The sequence below is a fragment of the Carassius auratus genome, unplaced genomic scaffold, assembly GCF_003368295.1.
Source record: "Carassius auratus strain Wakin unplaced genomic scaffold, ASM336829v1 scaf_tig00044032, whole genome shotgun sequence".
Taxonomy (NCBI): Eukaryota; Metazoa; Chordata; class Actinopteri; order Cypriniformes; family Cyprinidae; genus Carassius; species Carassius auratus.
Window position 1 is genome coordinate 22140 of NW_020526807.1, and position 7410 is coordinate 29549.

At 43.9% G+C, this 7410-nt stretch overlaps 4 non-coding genes across 4 annotated transcripts; all 4 read right to left on the reverse strand.

Annotated features, from left to right (window-relative positions):
- Positions 1-2355: 2355 nt before the first annotated feature.
- On the reverse strand, positions 2356-2519 carry LOC113086810 (U1 spliceosomal RNA). Its single transcript, XR_003285055.1, has one exon. It is a non-coding gene; the product is annotated as a U1 spliceosomal RNA (small nuclear RNA).
- Positions 2520-2893: 374 nt separating this feature from the next.
- On the reverse strand, positions 2894-3084 carry LOC113086820 (U2 spliceosomal RNA). The gene has a single exon (XR_003285065.1). It is a non-coding gene; the product is annotated as a U2 spliceosomal RNA (small nuclear RNA).
- Positions 3085-4979: 1895 nt separating this feature from the next.
- On the reverse strand, positions 4980-5143 carry LOC113086811 (U1 spliceosomal RNA). Its single transcript, XR_003285056.1, has one exon. It is a non-coding gene; the product is annotated as a U1 spliceosomal RNA (small nuclear RNA).
- Positions 5144-5517: 374 nt separating this feature from the next.
- Positions 5518-5708, reverse strand: LOC113086821 (U2 spliceosomal RNA). The gene has a single exon (XR_003285066.1). It is a non-coding gene; the product is annotated as a U2 spliceosomal RNA (small nuclear RNA).
- Between the last annotated feature and the right edge of the window lie 1702 nt (positions 5709-7410).

Here is a 7410-nt window from a genome sequence, read left to right on the forward strand (position 1 = left end):
ACATATGAATTTACATCTGCAAGATGTAGTTTTAAGGCTGTTTGCTCATCTGCAATACGTCTATTGGACGTCTCCTTTTAGCAGTGTTTGGAAGGTTACTTTGGAAATGTAATAGGTTACAGATTACAAGTTACCCTGTTTAAAATGTTATAGTAGTATAACTTTTTCAATTACTTTATTAAAGTAATGTAACTAATTACTTTTGAGTACTTTTAGATTACTTTTCTAAATTTGTGAAAATTAAATAATAATAAATAAAAACATATACATCAACTCAAATACAGTTATCTAATAAGCATGTGTCATTCCTGTATAATAAACTCCTGAAACATTGGTGTTTTTTTAAACTGCTGTCTCTTTGTATATGATATGATAGGTAAAATGCATGACGTGACACAGAGCAGTTCTAGAAATGATGTTTATGTGCTCATGTACTCCTATATTGAGGCGGCAGAGGCTGACAACACTGCAAGCTTCAGTAGGCCTATTTGTATTAAATGAAACTGCATGTTTTTGCCATTAATTTACAGGAAGGGCGGACTGGGAAAAACAAAAAATTCTGTTAAAATTCTGGAAATTATTAGGGCGTATGTCTCAGAACAGTCAGTGCAATTTGGGAAAGAAATCAGTGAAATCTGTATGTGGATGTGTGTAAATATTCAAATGTAATTGCCTTTGTAATCGTTAAAAATTTCATAAGTAACTTTAATTTAATTACTAATTTTTTCTTCGTAACTGTAACTAATTACAGTTACATTCATTTTGTAATTAAATTACGTAATGCTGTTACATGTAACTAGTTACTCCCCAACACTGCCTTTTAGATGTCAGATAGATGTCAATTAGATGTCTTTTAGATGTTTATGATTTAGAAGGTATATAAAACTGACATCTGAAAGGCGTATGTCAGACGTTTGTAGATGGCAGATGCTTTCCAGATCAACAGTTCTTTAACAGACATCTTGCAGACGTAAGTGTGCTATCTGGGTAGTACCCTCCCCTGTCTACAACGTCACCGGGCCTCGTCCCGATCGGCCTGACGGAAAGTACGGCATGGCTCGTAACTCCCAAACGGTTGGTCGCAGAGCCACGTGCCTTATGACACCGGAATCCTTGGCTCGAGCCGAACGAGACGCAGGTCTCAGATTGGCCCGTCGCTCTGACGAAATTTTCGGGTATTTTGGATTTTGTCGAAAACCTTCTTTTGCAACCTGGCGCCAGGTATTTGGCCCAGTCCCACCCAAATCAGCACAGAAAGCTTCTCTGGAGTCTGAGTGTCAATAATCATCCAAAAATAGAGGAAATTTCCATTCACCTTGGCGAGGGGACCTCAAAACGTGCTAAGGTGGCGTGTCCGAGGTGGCTCGAATGGCTATAACTCCAGGAAGGAGTGAGATCCCTTCACCCAAATCGGCACACCTGTGCAGGGGCTCAGTCCGAGGCCAGGCGAAAAGGGACGCGGCGACAGGCCACTAGGTGGCGCCGTAAGCTGAAAAATAGGGAAAATGTAATGTAAATGGACAATCAAACAAAGATGAAAACACCTGCAACACTGCGGGATGGTAGTACCCTCCCCTGTCTGCAACGTCACCGGGCCTTGTCCCGATCGGCCTGACGGTGGAACTGCAGCGACGGAAAGTACGGCATCGCTCGTAACTCCCAAACGGTTGGTCGCAGAGCCACGTGCCTTATGTCACCGGAATCCTTGGCTCGAGCCGAACGAGACGCAGGTCTCAGATTGGCCCGTCGCTCTGACGAAATTTTCGGGTATTTTGGATTTTGTCGAAAACCTTCTTTTGCAACCTGGCGCCAGGTATTTGGCCCAGTCCCACCCAAATCAGCACAGAAAGCTTCTCTGGAGTCTGAGTGTCAATAATCATCCAAAAATAGAGGAAATTTCCATTCACCTTGGCGAGGGGACCTCAAAGCGTGCTAAGGTGGCGTGTCCGAGGTGGCTCGAATGGCTATAACTCCAGGAAGGAGTGAGATCCCTTCACCCAAATCGGCACACCTGTGCAGGGGCTCAGTCCGAGGCCAGGTGAAAAAGGGCGCGGCGACAGGCCACTAGGTGTCGCTGTAAGCGACAACAAAATTAATACGAATCGAAAAAAAGGACAACCAAACAACATGGAGACAGTTACAGCTAGGCTGCAGTCAGTCCAATCTACTTTCAAAGTAAGGTCTGCGCTATGTTCGAACTAAACTACCCACCAGGGTCCGATTTTTCAAGAGCGCAAGTGACTTTGTTTCACAGGCGCACAACACAAATCTCGCATGTGACAGAACTCCCCATTCTGAAAGGAAAATAAATAAAAAACTGTAAAAACCTCTTCTGCTTTGTTTCACCAACAATTTCAGGGGAGAGCGCGAACGCAGTCCCCCACTACCATAAATTATGCAGTCGAGATTCCCGCATTTGGGGAATTCGCAGGGGTCAGCATGGCCGGAGTGCAATGGACAAGCCTCGCCCTGGGTGAACCGCCTTCTTGATCATGGTGTCTCCCCTGCCAGGTAAGTATGAAGGCCCAGGCGGTCAGCCAGAGGTGTGATTTGCATCTCTACCATCCTCACCAACGGTTAGCCCTCCGCCCCCCCTCCAGGAAAGGAAGGACGGGTGCCTTCCGTTACTGGCCTGGAAACTGCCAAGCTCATGGGCCGGTGCTTCCCAACGCCAGTTTTAGATGACTCTCTTTAAACAAACACACCTGATTCGATGCGTCACCTCGTCTGTGAAAGACTTCAAGACCTCAGGTGGGTGCATCGTTAGTGGAAGAGTCCAAGACCCCAGGTGGACACATCAGGAAAAAAGTTTGCAATAAACCACAGCATCTGCAACGGCAGCTCTCATTCCTTGTTCTGCTATTCGACACAATAAATGGCAATCCCCAAAAAGGGAAAGCACACCGTTCCTGGAGACACTGCAATACCAGGCCGATGCATGGAGTGGACGGAGCAAGCCCCGGCTCCAGCTCCGTGATCTAAAAATCCATTTAATATGTAGTCCCCGGATGGGGGACGTATCAGATATTAAACTGATAAGAACAGATACTACACTTGATCTTAGCCAAAAGGCCGAGAAGCGATGCTGCTAAGACGCAGCAGGGAGGAAGCCGGACACGGCGATGCCCATCTCGGCTTTGGTAAGTTTTGGGAGACCTAAAAACGCTGGGGGATGGTACCCTGATAGCACACATACATCTAGGAGACGTCTATTTGACATATGAATTTACATCTGCAAGATGTAGTTTTAAGGCTGTTTGCTCATCTGCAATACGTCTATTGGACGTCTCCTTTTAGCAGTGTTTGGAAGGTTACTTTGGAAATGTAATAGGTTACAGATTACAAGTTACCCTGTTTAAAATGTTATAGTAGTATAACTTTTTCAATTACTTTATTAAAGTAATGTAACTAATTACTTTTGAGTACTTTTAGATTACTTTTCTAAATTTGTGAAAATTAAATAATAATAAATAAAAACATATACATCAACTCAAATACAGTTATCTAATAAGCATGTGTCATTCCTGTATAATAAACTCCTGAAACATTGGTGTTTTTTTAAACTGCTGTCTCTTTGTATATGATATGATAGGTAAAATGCATGACGTGACACAGAGCAGTTCTAGAAATGATGTTTATGTGCTCATGTACTCCTATATTGAGGCGGCAGAGGCTGACAACACTGCAAGCTTCAGTAGGCCTATTTGTATTAAATGAAACTGCATGTTTTTGCCATTAATTTACAGGAAGGGCGGACTGGGAAAAACAAAAAATTCTGTTAAAATTCTGGAAATTATTAGGGCGTATGTCTCAGAACAGTCAGTGCAATTTGGGAAAGAAATCAGTGAAATCTGTATGTGGATGTGTGTAAATATTCAAATGTAATTGCCTTTGTAATCGTTAAAAATTTCATAAGTAACTTTAATTTAATTACTAATTTTTTCTTCGTAACTGTAACTAATTACAGTTACATTCATTTTGTAATTAAATTACGTAATGCTGTTACATGTAACTAGTTACTCCCCAACACTGCCTTTTAGATGTCAGATAGATGTCAATTAGATGTCTTTTAGATGTTTATGATTTAGAAGGTATATAAAACTGACATCTGAAAGGCGTATGTCAGACGTTTGTAGATGGCAGATGCTTTCCAGATCAACAGTTCTTTAACAGACATCTTGCAGACGTAAGTGTGCTATCTGGGTAGTACCCTCCCCTGTCTACAACGTCACCGGGCCTCGTCCCGATCGGCCTGACGGAAAGTACGGCATGGCTCGTAACTCCCAAACGGTTGGTCGCAGAGCCACGTGCCTTATGACACCGGAATCCTTGGCTCGAGCCGAACGAGACGCAGGTCTCAGATTGGCCCGTCGCTCTGACGAAATTTTCGGGTATTTTGGATTTTGTCGAAAACCTTCTTTTGCAACCTGGCGCCAGGTATTTGGCCCAGTCCCACCCAAATCAGCACAGAAAGCTTCTCTGGAGTCTGAGTGTCAATAATCATCCAAAAATAGAGGAAATTTCCATTCACCTTGGCGAGGGGACCTCAAAGCGTGCTAAGGTGGCGTGTCCGAGGTGGCTCGAATGGCTATAACTCCAGGAAGGAGTGAGATCCCTTCACCCAAATCGGCACACCTGTGCAGGGGCTCAGTCCGAGGCCAGGTGAAAAAGGGCGCGGCGACAGGCCACTAGGTGTCGCTGTAAGCGACAACAAAATTAATACGAATCGAAAAAAAGGACAACCAAACAACATGGAGACAGTTACAGCTAGGCTGCAGTCAGTCCAATCTACTTTCAAAGTAAGGTCTGCGCTATGTTCGAACTAAACTACCCACCAGGGTCCGATTTTTCAAGAGCGCAAGTGACTTTGTTTCACAGGCGCACAACACAAATCTCGCATGTGACAGAACTCCCCATTCTGAAAGGAAAATAAATAAAAAACTGTAAAAACCTCTTCTGCTTTGTTTCACCAACAATTTCAGGGGAGAGCGCGAACGCAGTCCCCCACTACCATAAATTATGCAGTCGAGATTCCCGCATTTGGGGAATTCGCAGGGGTCAGCATGGCCGGAGTGCAATGGACAAGCCTCGCCCTGGGTGAACCGCCTTCTTGATCATGGTGTCTCCCCTGCCAGGTAAGTATGAAGGCCCAGGCGGTCAGCCAGAGGTGTGATTTGCATCTCTACCATCCTCACCAACGGTTAGCCCTCCGCCCCCCCTCCAGGAAAGGAAGGACGGGTGCCTTCCGTTACTGGCCTGGAAACTGCCAAGCTCATGGGCCGGTGCTTCCCAACGCCAGTTTTAGATGACTCTCTTTAAACAAACACACCTGATTCGATGCGTCACCTCGTCTGTGAAAGACTTCAAGACCTCAGGTGGGTGCATCGTTAGTGGAAGAGTCCAAGACCCCAGGTGGACACATCAGGAAAAAAGTTTGCAATAAACCACAGCATCTGCAACGGCAGCTCTCATTCCTTGTTCTGCTATTCGACACAATAAATGGCAATCCCCAAAAAGGGAAAGCACACCGTTCCTGGAGACACTGCAATACCAGGCCGATGCATGGAGTGGACGGAGCAAGCCCCGGCTCCAGCTCCGTGATCTAAAAATCCATTTAATATGTAGTCCCCGGATGGGGGACGTATCAGATATTAAACTGATAAGAACAGATACTACACTTGATCTTAGCCAAAAGGCCGAGAAGCGATGCTGCTAAGACGCAGCAGGGAGGAAGCCGGACACGGCGATGCCCATCTCGGCTTTGGTAAGTTTTGGGAGACCTAAAAACGCTGGGGGATGGTACCCTGATAGCACACATACATCTAGGAGACGTCTATTTGACATATGAATTTACATCTGCAAGATGTAGTTTTAAGGCTGTTTGCTCATCTGCAATACGTCTATTGGACGTCTCCTTTTAGCAGTGTTTGGAAGGTTACTTTGGAAATGTAATAGGTTACAGATTACAAGTTACCCTGTTTAAAATGTTATAGTAGTATAACTTTTTCAATTACTTTATTAAAGTAATGTAACTAATTACTTTTGAGTACTTTTAGATTACTTTTCTAAATTTGTGAAAATTAAATAATAATAAATAAAAACATATACATCAACTCAAATACAGTTATCTAATAAGCATGTGTCATTCCTGTATAATAAACTCCTGAAACATTGGTGTTTTTTTAAACTGCTGTCTCTTTGTATATGATATGATAGGTAAAATGCATGACGTGACACAGAGCAGTTCTAGAAATGATGTTTATGTGCTCATGTACTCCTATATTGAGGCGGCAGAGGCTGACAACACTGCAAGCTTCAGTAGGCCTATTTGTATTAAATGAAACTGCATGTTTTTGCCATTAATTTACAGGAAGGGCGGACTGGGAAAAACAAAAAATTCTGTTAAAATTCTGGAAATTATTAGGGCGTATGTCTCAGAACAGTCAGTGCAATTTGGGAAAGAAATCAGTGAAATCTGTATGTGGATGTGTGTAAATATTCAAATGTAATTGCCTTTGTAATCGTTAAAATTTCATAAGTAACTTTAATTTAATTACTAATTTTTCTTCGTAACTGTAACTAATTACAGTTACATTCATTTTGTAATTAAATTACGTAATGCTGTTACATGTAACTAGTTACTCCCCAACACTGCCTTTTAGATGTCAGATAGATGTCAATTAGATGTCTTTTAGATGTTTATGATTTAGAAGGTATATAAAACTGACATCTGAAAGGCGTATGTCAGACGTTTGTAGATGGCAGATGCTTTCCAGATCAACAGTTCTTTAACAGACATCTTGCAGACGTAAGTGTGCTATCTGGGTAGTACCCTCCCCTGTCTACAACGTCACCGGGCCTCGTCCCGATCGGCCTGACGGAAAGTACGGCATGGCTCGTAACTCCCAAACGGTTGGTCGCAGAGCCACGTGCCTGTAGTGACACCCGGAATCCTTGGCTCGAGCCGAACGAGACGCAGGTCTCAGATTGGCCCGTCGCTCTGACGAAATTTTCGGGTATTTTGGATTTTGTCGAAAACCTTCTTTTGCAACTGGCGCCAGGTATTTGGCCCAGTCCCACCAAATCAGCACAGAAAGCTTCTCTGGAGTCTGAGTGTCAATAATCATCCAAAAATAGAGGAAATTTCCTTCACCTTGGCGAGGGGACCTCAAAGCGTGCTAAGGTGGCGTGTCCGAGGTGGCTCGAATGGCTATAACTCCAGGAAGGAGTGAGATCCTTCACCGCAAAATCGGCACACCTGTGCAGAGGGCTCAGTCCGAGGCCAGGCGAAAAGGGACGCGGCGACAGGCACTGGTGGCGCCGTAAGCTGAAAATAGGGAAATGTAATGTAATGGACAATCAAACAAAGATGAAAACACCTGCAAAACTGCGGGATGGTAAGTACCCTCC